The sequence below is a fragment of the Bombus pascuorum genome, chromosome 15, assembly GCF_905332965.1.
Source record: "Bombus pascuorum chromosome 15, iyBomPasc1.1, whole genome shotgun sequence".
Lineage (NCBI taxonomy): Eukaryota > Metazoa > Arthropoda > Insecta > Hymenoptera > Apidae > Bombus > Bombus pascuorum.
Window position 1 is genome coordinate 4,446,548 of NC_083502.1, and position 16,228 is coordinate 4,462,775.

Consider the following 16,228-nt stretch of genomic DNA (forward strand, 5'->3'; position numbering starts at 1 on the left):
GACTATTTTTATTGGAATAAAATTTTACTGTTTTGCTAAATTAGTACGTTTCACGCAGAGAAGTGGAAGAGGTGTGTTTTATCGTCGTTCTGTGAGTTAGAAAATAATTATGTTGTTAGATTTTTTATGTACTTTATTTAAATAATACTGTGCTCTTATAAGATACGCGAGGACTAATATGGACGAGTGGATATTAAACGTTCGCAAAATAGTGGTTTTATTTTGATAACAAAGTTTTATCGGTCGATAAAAATTAGTTAAGAGTGTTTGATACGAAATTTTTTTTTTTTTTTAGTGTGAAAGTAGAGAATTTTAAATTTCAATGGACGTTGACCTTGGTCAAGAACTTCTATCCATAAGTGTCAATCAACAATTGATGGAAATATTTTCATTCCATAAATATCGAAGCATCAGAGTGTTATCCCTGTTTTATCAAATGGATCGAAATCTAAGCTTAGTATCATAAATTCCAGTTATTTAATCGAATACATCGGCGAAAGTGTTTCAATTTCCAGGGGTTCTTTTTTGTCCCAACAAATTCGCCGACGAACGTAACGGCCATTATTTCCGTGGCCACTCGATCAGACTGCAATTCTCCTTGATGAAATTTTTCAATTTCGGCTAACTTGCCGCAAATTCGAGATAGACTGTGGCCACTCCGGCGAATAATATTCCAACGAACAACCGTTTGAAGCAAGTTAGTTATCTAACTGACTGACTAGACTAACTCTAGCCATCGCATGAATTTTCCTAGTGCAGTCGAAACTCTCTGAACCTGGAGACTCTGTTACATAAAACTCACGAGTCAGTTCCCTGACGAGTATTGGTATCCAGGATGTGCAAGATTAGAAGCAGAACGTATAAAGTAATTTTCGATTCCGGTTTATTGATTCAAAAATAAAGGATCGTTATTTAAAAGGAATAGAATAGAAAAGAATTATTTTTTCTAAAGCAATGTTATTATTTAAGGATGACTTTTTTAGAATCCTCCAGAATTTTGTATAATTTCTCCATTAGCTACAAATTCAAAATATTTAATTTTGCATTTAGTATAATTTCAATACGACCATTGTTCTTCCTGTTGAGGCAGAGTCGCCATGAAAAGTATCATGAAAATAAGAACATTGAATTTCCTGTAGGAAGATCTAAATCTTGAGAATCTTTATAATTAATGGAATGGTAGAATAAAATGAACAGGTAAAATTACAGAGAAATCAAAATTTATTTGCTTATGATATTTTATTGACTGTCACGTGGAGGAAATTTTGTGTGCAAACATGTATATTGGGTTGGCAACTAAGTGACTGCGGATTTTGTCATTAGGTGGTAATGAGAAAATCCGCAATCACTTAGTTGCCAACTCTATACATTTTTAGCGAAATTACTTGCTACAGAAAAATTTGAATTACAAAGAAGACAGTGGAGAAAGAAAGAGACGAACACACTGAGCTTAAAGTGGCAAACAAATTTTCTATTAGGACTCGGATTAATCAAATTTCGCGTGTAAAAGTACACACTTTTAATGGACAGGTAAGGCTTTTGTGAACGTGAAATATTTTAATTAATAAAGTATTTCATTAGCAATCGCTTCGATCGAATTTTTTATGCAAGAATGTAAATTATCGAAGAGGACTACGTTTAGTAGGGAAAAATGTAATATAGAAATTTTTAATTAAAGAGAAAACGATAGAAAAGACATGCGAGTTCATGGAGTTTCGAGTAACCAAATTTGGCGTATTAAGAGCATGAATTCTTAGTGAATAGGAATTTACTCTCGAGTATAAATTTACTACGGAAAAACTTTGTTTGCCAAACAAAACAATGGAAAGAAAAATATGTGTTTCTCGACTTCGTTAACCAAGAAAATTTTCCCACGAGGAGACTTATATTAAAGCTTCGAATATACTGGAAATTACGTAGATAATTGATATTTCGAATTTACCAAATCACGAATAGTTATCTTTATCCTTTTTCCATCGGTTCGGAAGGTAACAAATATCTGTCATTAAAAACTGGTTAATTTTTCAAGGAAAAGTTGCAGAGAAATTGAGAAAAATTCGATCGATTGGAAAGAATCGAAAAGAGCACGACGATTGTGCATCGATGATCGTGATCTGTAACTGGTGGTTTGGATATTGTACGTGAAAAATTAACACGAAAATATGGAATACAGTTCTTTTCGTTTCTGAGAAAATCGAGTTTGAAAACTTGTCGAGTATACTTAAACTTGGCTAAGTATCGAATCGTATTAAGTACGAGTAAGCAATTAGCAGGTAATTATACACGTGAAAATAAGCGAAAAATGCGAAGTAAAAAGTTTTTCCGTTTGCGGCCTCATTTCCACGCAAATAAAGTTTGAATATGTTTTGTTAAGAACTGATGAGATACACGCGCACGATACATTTTCGAATGTATTTTTCTCGAAAAGGAAGCATCGTACGAAGAAATTTTATTCCACGCTTTTCACTTATTTTTACGCGTAGTTTAACCCACTGTTGATTATCTGCTCTTGCTCAGTTCGAAATTATTTTATTTCACTATACTTGTCGAATTTTCCAGTTCGATTTTCTCGGAAACGAGACGTTGTGTGAAAATATCATATCCCATATTTTCGCCTTATTTTTCTTCGAAAAAATCGCTCCGTGTCCAATTGTATCACCGATTACGGACCACCCTGTATAATTAACTACGTTAATTGAAAATATGTCAAAGTAGAAAATTATGTTTGCATTTAAAAAATGATCCTTCAACGAAGGTTTATGAAAATGTATTTTCTGAAATTGAAAGGGGGTGATTGGCAGAATAAAATAAGCGGGTCGAATAAACGGTGAAATGGCCCCGGTTTTGTTATTGCACGCCAGCTAATGGATCTACTTTTTTTTTTTCTTTCTATCTCTTTCTCTCTTTTTCGTTTTCTTTTTTTTTTTTATGAAAATTCATACGCGTCTCGTAACGGGCGCACTAGTAATTTGTCCGCCGGTTTCCGCGGATCAATAACCTACTTTTATGATTAATATATACGGTACACCGTCCAGGATTATTCGAATGTTCGCTTTAATACGAGCTGTACAGCCACGGTTTTAATATCCTCCTCCTGGAAGAGAGTTGGCCTTCGTCTACCTTTTAATACCACCCTGTATCATGAATAGCTAACAAAATGGAAAACCTTTTGAAAATCCTTTTCTCATTCCTGTCGAATGTCCGTCAATAGTTACAAATTTCAACTATTATCGTCCTAAAAATTTGTCGTTCATTGTGCAATTTTTTAATATTTTCGTGTGTCACAATTCTGTCTTGAACCTCTGGTCTGTCAAGTAGCTAGAATTCGACGAGGGACTAGATGACGCATTGGTCAGACGCGTGTTGTCTGGTCGTTGCAACTCATACTACTCGTGCAAGTGGTATGATTCATATATACCATGAGCGAAGACTGCAAGTAGAATCACCTTTAACGTGACACATTCTGGCGTATCAAATAGCTAGGCTTTGTTAAAGATCTACTTAGATACTGGTCAGACGCGTGTTGTCCGATCGTTGCAAACACATACTACTCGTGCAAGTGGTATGATTCATATACAGCATGAGCAAAGACTGCAAGTAGAATCACCTTTAACGTGACTGACATTCTCAGCGTATCAAATAGCTAGGCTTCGTTAAGAATCTGCTTAAATACTGGTTAGACCCGTGTTGTCTGATCGTGAACGATTATACTACTCGTGTTACTCACACAATCGATATGATTTATCTATAACGCGAGCAAAGACTAGAGATGAGATCAAGTTTAACACGAATATTCTTTTTAGTGTATCAGATAAGCTTTTCTTAGATATTGATCAGACGCGTGTTGTCTGATCGTTGCAACTTATACTACTCGTATTACTCAGACAAGCGATATAATTTGTCTATAACGCGAGCGAAGACTAGAGATGAGATCAAGTTTAACACGAATATTCTTCTTAGTGTATCAGATAAGCTTTTCTTAGGAATCTACTTAGATATTGGTCAGACGCGTGTCGTCTGATCGTTGCAATCTATACTACTCGTGCAAGTGGTATGATTCATATATAGCATGAGCAAAGACTGCAAGTAGAATCACCTTTAACGTGACTGACATTCTTAGCGTATCAAATAGCTAGGCTTCGTTAAGAATCTACTTAGATATTGGTCAGACGTGTGTCGTCTGATCGCTGCAACTTATACTACTCGTGCAAATGGTATGATTCATATATAGCATGAGCAAAGACTGCAAGTAGAATCACCTTTAACGTGACTGACAGTCTTAGCGTATCAAATAGCTAGGCTTTGTTAAAGATCTACTTAGATACTGGTTAGACGCGTGTTGTCTGATCGTTGCAACTTATACTACTCGTGCAAGTGGTATGATTCATATATAGCATGAGCAAAGACAGCAAGTAGAATCACCTTTAACGTGACTGACATTCTCAACGTATCAAATAGCTAGGCTTCGTTAAGAATCTACTTAAATACTGGTCAGACGCGTGTTGTCTGATCGTGAACGATATAATACTCGTGTTACTCACACAAGTGATATGATTTATCTATGATGAGATCAAGTTTAACACAAATATTCTTTATAATGTATCAGATAGCTAGGCGTCGTTAAGGGTCTAGTTAAATACTGGTCAGACGTGTGTCGTTTGAACGTATACTACTTATACTACTGATACAAGTAGTATGAGTCAGTGATGATATAAGTAAAGACCAGCGCCGAAATCAAGCTTAACGTATAGAATATTTTTGATGGAAAAAATACAATGAGATAAATTAAAGTATACCATCTTTTTCTATACAGAAATTCTAAATCGCTCACTGACTTAGAGAATAACGCGTAGTCCAAACTCCTCGACCTAGGAAGTTGAAGTTTTGACAAAAGCTTCTTCTCACCGATGTAAGCACCACTAAGAAGGGATTTTTCGAAAATCCACTTCCAAGATGATAAAAGTGAGGGTTAAAATTTCATTCTTTTTCGAAAGCAACTCGACCAATAACCATGAAATGTTAGAAATACTCTCCTCGCATTTACTATACCCGTTTAATTTCGCGAAAATTTCGATTTTCGCTTTTCCAATGGTTGAGTGCGTTAAATGATACTAAAAAAAAGCTGTATATCCAGAAAATCGGAGAATACAAGTGGAGCAGAGGTCCATTACTAAAAATATCCAACAAAGTTCTGCGGTGTAGCCACCTGGTAATCACCCAGCTCCCCATAGATGCAAAACACCCTCGGTCCATTCATCACGGCTCAAATGTTCCTCCCGCGCTATTTTTCTTTCTCCGTAAAATTTTCATCCACTTACGTTTGACGAATCTGCCGAACCAGCGGAGAAGTTGGTCCCGTTAATTGGCCCCAACGGGAACAGTCGATCTATCAGTGTTCGTTGTAAGTTCGGTCCGTGGAAAGCGAAAGAAGTGTCAGAGGTGCAGGGGCGAGGGGAGGCGTTGCCAGTCTCTCGGCTGTTGAAAGAGGTGGGAAAAAAAGCTACGTGGTGGCAGGTTAATTAGAAAACACGGATCCAAGACCGAGGAAAATCTGCTCGCGAAACAGAGAGACGGGCGTTAGGAGCATTGCGGAAAAGTGGAACGGTAATTTCCGTTTTGCCGCGAGTTGCCCGGTTATTTCGAGACCGAATTACTCGGCTCTTTGACCCTCGCCTCTCCTCACCAACCAATCAAGAGAAACTGCCAGGGATTAGAGAATTGTATGTACGCGTCTTTTCATCGATAGGGCCTGGCCAGAGTTTTAATTAATCACGTTCTCATACGCGCACGGTTATTGCAACTTCTCTCCAGGTTGGACAAGTTGGAACCATTGTTCAGCCCTTTGTTCGGTCGGTTCGACGAGCGATCGATGGAAACGAAGGAGCGCTAACGAGGCCGATCTCGCGGATAATATTTCCCTGGCTTCCTTTTCTCATTAACCGGGGCAGTTTCGTTGGTACGCAAACCCCACGTCTAAACGAACTACTTCAACGACCACGTAAAACCCGACAATTTGTTTAACTGCGGCTCTCGGTTCGATCTTGTGAATGGCAGCTGTGAATGATCATAGGAGTTTTATTTTTTTTTATTTTTCACTATTTCTGAAAAACTGATCCTTCCTGCGTGTTCCTGCGCTAGATTGAACTGGATCAGCTGGTCCATTGTATTTGTTTTCTAACGTCATGCTACTGGTTCATCTTGAGACTAATTTTTCTATTATTAGTTTGGACAAGATTCGTATTTTGTTGAGCGAAGGCATTTGGGAATTTAGTTAGTCCTTTTTGCTTTTAATGGTTGAATTGGGCTTGGAATTGTTCTTGGATCTCATTTGAATTTCAGTTGTGTGACGTTTTATTATCAATAAACTTTTTCCTAGAATTTATTTTAAATAATAATTGCTAATTGATTACTAATTCATTTATATACTTCAGAAAGGATGCTGCAAATGTACTTTTTCCCAAAAATTAAATAAGCAGAAGTGAATACAAAAAAGCCATATTTATGTAGAAAATTTTCCTATAATTTCCACGCTTTGATGAGTTCGCATGAAAAATAATATCGAAATATTCGAAAGCCATGGTAGCAATTTTTTTGATTAATTTTTATGTCCTTTTCCTCCAAACATCCAAACAACATGAACATCCATGACCTAATTATTGCCAAATTATTGACGTAATATTGCCTGGCAGACAATAGACATTGTGCCAGGGGTATTTGCTTTGTTCGAATCTTGTCGTGGCTTCTTAAGCGTCCACGGTTTCGATGGAAATGAGGTTTTACAGTTCTCTCATAGATATGGAGCTCTTAATGTATTAAGGAGTATGTTAAGTTGGTATGTGTGCCAAGATAGAGTGGTTCAGGGGAGGTAATATTCTGCAATTAAGCCTGTGGACAAGCTAGGGATTTCAGAGGAGCTTGCCAGCAAATTTGCTGTCATTTGTTATCACGAAATGATTTTACCTAGTACGGTATCTGGCTTAAGATGTACCAGCAAATATATTGCCAGGTGATGAGATGGTATCATCAGCCAAATTACTCTGCCATTCTATGTACTTTGGTTACGATTAGTAGCCTAAAGACTTCGATTTTACAAAAATTATTTTACTCGCAGAAACATTTTTTGTCTTGAAATTAATATTTTTGCATTTTACTCGTCGAAAGCTACGTCTGTCGAAACAAGCGAAAAATTTGAAAAAAATTTTTTTTAAATCACATATTCGACGTGCCTGGAAAACGAGGTTCAGCCCAAAGAGATTTCGGCCCCTCGTTTATATTTATAAAAATATAAATTTGCGTAAGCGTTCGCAGTTTCTAGTAACAAGCGAGATAGAGTGTAGGTAGGTGGCAGCACGTTCGTTCGACGTCGGTGTCTCTAGCGAACTCATCCAAAATCTGGCCGCAGACTTAATCACAGAATATTACCGACCCTAAATCACCGTGAACCTAGTACGGATACCTAGACACAGGCATCCTCGTGGAAACTCGATTTCCACCACGTAATTCCATTTTCTCTAGCCTACCATCGACGTTCTATGCTCCGTTGGAAACAGTCTTGATTAATTTTTTTTCCTCCGGGAGAACAGATGCAATCAAACTTTCAAGTATCCCCCTCTTCTCTGTCTCTCTCTCTATTTCTCTTTTATTAATGTTATTCTTTTTTTTTGTTTTGTTTTGTTTTGTTTTTCGTGCCGCGAGCAAAAGTGGTAAGTGGGTCGAGGCTCTTTTTAACAGCAGCGCCCGTGCACGTGTTTGCAGTTGTATGTGTGCGTTTGTGGACGTGTGCGCTCATCGAGAAAAGGTTGGAGACGTCTCCACACGAGACTCGACCAGAGATCGGACCAGGGATATCAACCCCTCGTTAGGATTGCTTCCATGTTTAGAAAATAAACTGGAAGGGAAAAGGGAAGCACCCGTGGTTCTCCTACAGACGGAAAACACACGCGTGCCACGTCCTACCTTGGTGTTTAAATATTTTCCTCCGCGTTGCAAACAAGCCCCCTTGGAACTCTCCCTTTGGTTTTGAAGTCGTTGGTTTGTTGGTTGCCTCGTGCCAGTGGTCTGAGAGTTCAGACTGTCCTGCTTCTTCGACTCCGGAGTGATTAATCGAACCACCGTGTCGCAGGCTGTTCTAAATTAGTCGGTACACCAGCGATCAGCCTGGAAACCGATGTAATGACTGATTTAGCGAGTGTGTTCAATGGTTTGAAGGTGTATGAGGCTGTTAATTATCAATGTTATTGCTTTCTTTAACATTTTTCATCGCTAGATTTGAAAATCGCTTGGATTATGTTTGGGATAAATGTATGAATATTTTGCGTTGAAATTTATGTAAAGGGTGATTTTAGGATAGTTTGAAGATGTATGAAGATGTTGGACAGTTATTGCTCTTTAACATTACTTATTGTTACATCTAAAAATGGTTTGGATTATGTCTGGGATAAATGTGTGAATGTTCTGTATTGAAATTTATGTAAAGGGTGATGTTAGGTCAGTTTGAAGATGTACGAAGATGTTGGAAAGTTATTTTCTTTTCCCATTTTTAATCGCTAGATTTGAAAATGGTTTGGATTATGTTTGGGTTACTCGCACGAACGTTCTACGTGGAAATTTGTATAGATAACGAAGTGAGAAGTGTGTGGAGTAATTTAGAAGAGTATGAACTAATTGCAATTCTAATTTTCTACTTAAGAAGACTTTTAAATTATGTTTGTCTTAAATATCAACAAATAACTAACGCACTAAAGAAAAGTCAATATATGGACTGACTTGAAGTCTGTGTTGAACAATTTTCGCACGCGTACAAGCTACTTGGAAAGCGAGAAAAGCCATGCTCCTTTATCTCGCTGGTCTGCAGCTTTAAAAAATGTTCCACCACGCTGAACGATGTTCACAGAAAGAAGGCAGGAAATCTTGTGCTTTTCGAGGTTCTCCCGTGAATGTGAAAATTTAACAAGGATTTGGTGCATCATAACTGCACTTTTCAAGAAGCAGACAGAATTTTTTACCAGCTTTTTCTGCTCTCTTTGCTTCTGTGCTCAAAAATCACTGTTCTCAACAACTCCGCTACATCGGCGTATAATTCAAACGCAGTTAAACTTCCACCAACGATCCCATCAACTTCAATATGTAACATCGTAAATCAAATATAACAGCTCCGTACTATTCATGCTCGTACTCATACTATGCTTCCTATTCGAATACCACGCGTAACATATATCGGTCCCTTCATTGTACTTGCCAAGTAGTCAACCATCACAGGCAAGTTTCTGACCTCGGGGCGAATATTCACAAGTTCCTAGCGTCGAAAATCGAGCAACCATCCCTGAGACCAACTTCTTACGATCAGATCGAATCATAAGAGTCAGAACTCTTCGAAATCATGTCAAAATTACAGTTAAAAAAAAAGCGATCTTAAGCGAATGGAAAGTTTCCAACAAGCTGCTCGCCAAGTTCCGGACCTACACAACCGACGTTCGACTCTACTTGCAGGGACCTTTTTTATCTCCTAAAGCGTTCACACAGCGTCTTGGAGTCTGGCGCGTTTGGACTCCAACGTACTTGAAAACCTCGCTGCTTTTTTCCAAATGCTTATAGAGGATTCGTGAATCTAGTTGATCAACGTACTTGAGCCCGTCGCTAACTTCCACCAAGCCACTCTACAGCTCTGGTCATTTTTTCTCAGAACCAGCGATAAGAAACCAGCACTTTATTCATACTCCTCTATGCTCTCATTGTTCCCAGGAGCTTTACAGAAGCCAGAGGGTATCGACGATCAAACGTGTAGGTTATAATGAAGGAAGCTTGCTTTTAGCCTCGATGCAGTCAGTAAGACATCAGCAAATCAAATACAAAGTTTCGTGCAACTTATTTTCTTCGTTGTTTCTGGAATGGCAAATTGTTGAGGTTCTTAGATGTACGAACAAAGGAACACGTAGGTAAATTGTAAAGTAGAAAATATATTTTAATACAGAAGTGTAAATACCAGTAGGAATATAATTTGAGCTGGTCCAGATCCTCACGCTAGCAGTGTTACCCTATGACTGAAAGCCCCGAAGCCATCGTCGCCTGTCTACCGTTTATGGTCTGCCTTCGTCCCAGTTTTTTGTCTTTAGGCTGTCGATGGCTCCGGTGCTTGAGAAAACCAAAAAGACCAGATGTAGAGTTTTCTTAGATGACCACTTCAACACAAATTTGTGTTCCTGCCATCTGGTGAAATATAGGATTGGCAACTAAGTGATTGCGGATTTTGTCAATACCACCTATTGACAAACGCCGCAATCACTTAGTTGCCAGGCCAATACATCACCATGGTGGTGTCGTGTGAGATTTCTCGCCTGTGAATAGCCATACTTGTCGGACAGGCTGGCTATTTTCCGCGACAATGACTCGCGAAACGACAAACGCTGTCGATAAAACGAGCCCCGGTACACGCTAATGGCGGGATTAGCAGCACGATTTATTAGTATAATTCAAACGGTATTATAACGCTGGAAAATGGCCCACGTGTATTAATGGAATTCATAATCGCAAAAGTAATATTCATTGGGAGGATCTCACGACCCTGTTGGTCCGCAGTCTGCACAGGTTTTTGGATTAACTGACTCTGGTAATCTTGACGATTCCATTCACGCGAAACTGTTGTTACGTTGTAGTTTCATAAAGTCAGTTTTCCATATTTTTCCTGTCTCGCCGTAGATTTTTGTGCGTTTTTGGAATCTTCGTGAACAGAGCTGAAGAAATGGTACCGTGGAGATATTGTGTTGGCAACTAAGTGGTTGCGGATTTTGTCATTAGGTGGCAATGACAAAATTCGCAACCACTTAGTTGCCAAGCCAATAGAAAGCAAAATTCACGTTTTCGATTATTCTAGGTATTTCTGCGTTGTTATATTTCGGATATTATACGTACCCATAGATGTATAAAAATCCATAGTCTGCTTACGGGAAATCGATAATGTCGCGTGTTATTAATAATTTCGTTTAGATTAGGTCCGTTGCACAGGCGCCAGGTGTTGGAAGCCATTCGAATAAAGAGGAATCTCTTTCGGTCATAAAATTGTCAAATCACGGGGAAAATCGATGTTCGATTATGCAACTGGTGTGGTTGAGATGGCCCATATGGTAATTTCACCAGGTGTTGTTAAATATTCGTCACGCATGGGAATTAATAACGGTGTCTGGATTGTTCAGGTTAGATGTGTTTCGCAAGATTCCCTTTAAGTTAGCTTCGCAAGTTGGCAAGTTGGCCCAAGTCACTCTATAAGCAATGTCCAATATTGGTTAAGGGTTGATAGTTCAGTCACTAACGTCAGCCTCTAACCAAACTTGTGTACTTCTTGACTCTTCTCACCTAGAAAACCATAATGTGTGATTTTCCAAACTACCATCGTCACTCTGGCTAACGTTTGCCATTTCCAGTTAGCAGAGGCAGAATTTTCTCCGATTGACAGAAGCAGAATTTAAAAAAAAAAATCATTTTCTACAAATTCCCACCGTGTGACTAAATTTACCTGCTTTAATTTATTCCTCGTGAAATACCAGTTAGAATTTCAACTACTAAAGAATTATTACAAAGTAGGGGAAGAGTTGAAGAGCGCTGGTAGAAAAGAGCTCAGGTGCGAAGAAACGAGCTTTTCAGCGGCAAAAGAAAACTTATGCGTTAATGTAGTCAAAATTCGTGAAAGAGAGGAAGGTAGAAAAGCCTCTGCTGTATGTGCCAGCTCGTATTTGTAAAGAAAACTCGGTGTTCCATTCGTTTCTATAGATGGCATAGATAGAAGCAAAGAAACGATTGATCAATTATTCATCGTCAATTTACTTGTATGTTTCTCTGTACAGTGGACGTTGTGACGTCGTATCTTGTGCAATAGAATGTCAAAGCTTACAGTGTCGTTTACGAGCGCTCTTCGATTTTGTTCTAATCGCGAGAGCAGACGTAGGTAAGTGTGGCTCGTCGGTAATTAAGAACAAAGGAGAAAGGAAAACAGGTCTGCTTCTTACCGATAGTCGGAATTAAAGATCGAGTCAGATCTTAAAACGTACGACCTTAAAATCTACGAAAGAGGTAGCTGTGTTCGAACGACAGATACGTTCCTTGATACAGACATTCGTAAGAGAGAGACCTCTCTGCATCACAGTTTGACTTCTCTATTTATGCACTCTCACGAACATAACCTAAAAATGGGGCACGACTCTTAAGTATTCATGTCAGGACTGCGTCTCATACATATAAACTTATCGAGGTCTGTCTCCAAAGCGTGATGCCAAACAGAAAGCATTTGCTCGGGTTTCCCCTCATAAACAACCGATGTCGAACTTCTTTCACTGCCTAAATTTAGTCGTCGAGTCACTATGATCGGTAGCAACCCCAAATGCCATAAAACTAGAAGGAATTATTTCTGATTCCGAGAATCCTTGCTTTGACGCGTTGGTCGAGTGTTAGAATAATAAAGATCATCGTTCTTCCCTTTCTTCGTCGGCACTGAAGCGAACGCTGAAAACCAGCTATCTTTTTTTAGAAATTTTTTATCCTCAATTTACCTTTATTGCAAAAAAGTGTATTCTCTTAAAACAAAGGACTTGGATGTAAAGGAGGGAATAAGCGAATGGTGTTTAGACTTGGAAATCATTCTTTTGTCCTTTTTAAGTGGTTGCAAAAAGATTCTAGTTATTTTTCGAAAACTTTTTTATTCGCATTTCGAAGAGAAACTTTTTTTTATTTATTTTTCCTTTTTTTTGCAAAAATATAATCTCTTAAAAGAAAGGATTTGAAAATAAAAAAAAGACAGAAGTATGACGTTTATATTGTAGTTGGAAATTATTCTTTCTTCTTTTTAAAACACCGAGATGGCTAGGAAAAAAATTCTAGTTAAAAATACTTTATTTACATTTTAAATAAAAACACTAGATAGGAAGAAACTTCCCTAGGAAAATATTTTTTCGGAATAAGCATAAAGCATAAGAAAAACAAAAGAACGTTGTTTAGATTTAAAAATTTGATCAAGTTGGAAAATGGTCGCTTCCTGACCAGAGTGTTCCGCAAGCTAGTAAATATTTACGCTAGAACGAGATCCAGGGATGTAAAATAAACGTCCGTTTTAACGTTAATGAGAAGAAGTGTATAGCCGCGATGCATCATCATTGCCGGTCGCGATAACGTCGCGCGTCGTTTACGTATTATTGTAAAACATATTACCTGTGATATCTAGCTTGCTTTTTTCTCTGTCAGGTAACAGCGACGTACGTGGGGAGCCGGTATTAAATAAATCAAGAGTCTCTCATCGCGAGCACGGCTGGCAAACAGCCGGAAAATTTGTCTGTTTTTAATTTAATATTTTACATCACGCGGAGAATAATGCTAATATACAACGTCGCGTGTGTGCGCATGCGCACACAAAATGTGTATCCTCCTACGGGAATAACAAACACATACATGTTCCACCACACAAAAATATCCGGGCACTTGTTTATTTTTAATTACAAAATTAAAAATGATTTTATTCTTTATAGTCACTTACAGCTGTTTATCGGCCGATCATCGATTTGTACAACCTAACCTAAATTCGGGTAAGACCACCTTACTGGGAATCAAAGTATGGTGTATTATCAAGGTATTAGATAGAAACAATTGGATTTTCAAAAACATCGAGCAAAGATCTTCATCATCTTCGTTGCTATAAGTCGTAAAAGAATTCATAGCTTCGTTGAAAGCTACGAGACCGCTACCATAACCTAAAGTCCATTCCTAACTAGAGTTGTTGGTCAAATTCAAACACTGTGATTATAAGTTCACCAAAGTGTCCGCACACTTAGCAGCAACAGACTACAGGTTAAAGCATCCCCCCCCCCCAATCTGTTTTTCGTGTTCTCTTTTGAATCAGTCACGTGTTTTTCGACGACTTTCGCATAGTCGTTATTTTCCCTACTGTCGAAGACTTCAATTATTTTCCGGGATTTGGAAGGAGCACGAGGCGCTTACCTATTATCTCACATGAACAATAACTCCGTCATCGACGAAGTGACACCATTTTGCGGCCATTGTCGAATGAATTATGTACGCTGCTCGAAACAATTGGGACTACGTGGGATCAGTTGTTGGCGCAAATTGCATTCGTGGTAGAGAAGCGAAATTTGTCTACGTTCCCGTGCAATCGTCTCGATATCAGCTGACATAGTCACGTTTTCGATATAGAGCGCGGTACTGAGGCATGTCGTGCAGAATTAAAAAGCAGCCGAGTAGGATGATGTTGTAGGACTTACATAACCTAAATTCAAAGAAGTCTATTTTTGTATTAGACCTTGTAGGGATGTGGTCGAACACCGTGACTGCAATATCGTGCAAAATTCTTCGTTGGAGGTTATAAATGAACACGTTACCCTATTGAAGGGTCTACCATAACCTAAATGCAAGTAAAAAGCGTCCGTGGTTCAAGATATAGAAAATCGATTAAATATATTGAGTTTCCAAAAACATCGAACAAAAGTCTTCATTAGAAGTCACAAAAGAATTTGGAGCCTCGTTAAAAGATACAAAACTAGCCTCATAAACTAACTTTAAATAAATCCATTTACGGATACAAATACAAGAGTCGTTACAATATTGTATTTTAAAAACTGTCGTGCAAGTAACTATAAAAACCCCAAGGACTCCCATAACCAAGTTCAAATAAATCCACTTCTGAAACAATGTATAGATAATCGAACGAGTGCCAAAGTCTCATAATTCTGTAGTAAAAACCTCTATTAGAAGTCACAAAAGCCCACGTATCCGCGTTAGAAACTTCCATAACCTAAATACAAATGGCACCATTCGTGAATCATCCTATAGGGAGTCGATAGAACATGGCGTTTTCAAGAAATATCGTGCGAACAAGTTCCGTCAGTGGGAAGCGAGGAGGAAAAAGCCCGCAGCCTCGTTGAAAGCCACTAAAACCAGGCGCGCGCTCGCCTAACCTACAAACCGCCTAGCATTGTTTTTCCGGCGATGCGATTACCGCTCATTAGAGGGACTACCGTGTACACGGAACGAGAGCGATTATTGTCATTGGGGGAACGCGTGTGTCGCCGGTGAACGTTCCTTTGTCCCCGGGAACGATTTATCCCGGAGCGGTGAACACGAGCGCGGTCCAACGTACGCTTTTTAAATACGTTCCGCCTTTTTGTCTGGTTTTCTACATATATCGAAATACCTGGCCGAGCAAGAGATTCGCTCTCCGTCTCGAACGTTTCCCCCATTTTTTCACGACCATTGAAACCTATAGAAATAGCTTCCTTCTTTGTCACGATTGCAACATGTCCCTCCCCCTCTCCTCGACGTTCTCCGTTTCTTCCCCTCCCCTCTCCGACCGGATCCCCTCCTACACCCCACCACTGCCATTGCGCCTTCGCCAGTTCCACGAATCAGCCGGCTCTTTCTGACGTACCGCGAATGCACCGAACGTTTTTCATCGTCCGCGAGCCGGAATCGCCGAACGGAACGCAAAATGCCGCGCTATGCACGTCAATGCCGCGAAGCTTTCGGCAATCACGCGTTAACGTATTGCAATTTTATTTTGATGCGAGTAATCGTTCAGGTTGGCTGAACGGCTGAACAGTGGCCCATGTAGTATATTTCGCGATGGTATAGTCAAGTTCACACGTAGTAGACCGATTTTCAAATTCGATTCTTTTGCAAACGGAGATATTAGGCAACGTGGAGGAATGCTACATAATCCAGAGACATAGAAATTTTGTTTACCACAGAAGTACGCGCTCTGTCTAAAAAATAACCGAACTTTTTAAAAGTAAAGCAGAGACATTGTTTCGAGGAAAATATCTGACAGTCGAACTTCGATAGTTCGTATCTCTGTAAGTCGAGAACCTCTACAAGATTACAATTTTGTTCGTTCCCTTCCGTTCCGCTGCGAAAACCTCTGGAAGTCGAAGTAAAACTTACCTTAACTCGAATTATTCGCCACGTGTCCAGACGCATTATTTTACCTCGTAACTGGAATTTAGAATAGCCAGACCTCTATAAGTCGAACTTCTATCGCTGCAACCTCTGCAGGTCGAAGTGTACCTATAGCTAGATTATGTGTAAACCAATCTTTCGGTATCTTCTCTTCTCTTCCAACTTTTAGGATTGTCTCGAGTAACGTGAGACGATGCAAGCCGTATCACTTCCTCTTCGCCCTTCGGCCACGACGACCACGTGCATATACATGGAAGCTAATCGTTATTCTTCGGTCGAA

The 16,228-nt window shown here is 39.1% G+C and overlaps 2 protein-coding genes and 1 long non-coding RNA gene across 5 annotated transcripts in view; 1 reads left to right on the forward strand and 2 right to left on the reverse strand.

The window, feature by feature from the left end:
• Positions 1 to 16,228, reverse strand: part of LOC132914836 (uncharacterized) — a 116,885-nt gene that overhangs the window by 28,424 nt on the left and 72,233 nt on the right. The window lies entirely within an intron of this gene.
• LOC132914783 (uncharacterized) overlaps positions 1 to 16,228 on the forward strand; it is a 70,940-nt gene that overhangs the window by 13,977 nt on the left and 40,735 nt on the right. The window lies entirely within an intron of this gene.
• Positions 13,280 to 14,583, reverse strand: LOC132914457 (uncharacterized). The gene is made up of 2 exons (XR_009659600.1): positions 13,978 to 14,583; positions 13,280 to 13,923 (listed from the first exon to the last, which is right to left on the reverse strand). It is a non-coding gene; the product is annotated as an uncharacterized LOC132914457 (long non-coding RNA).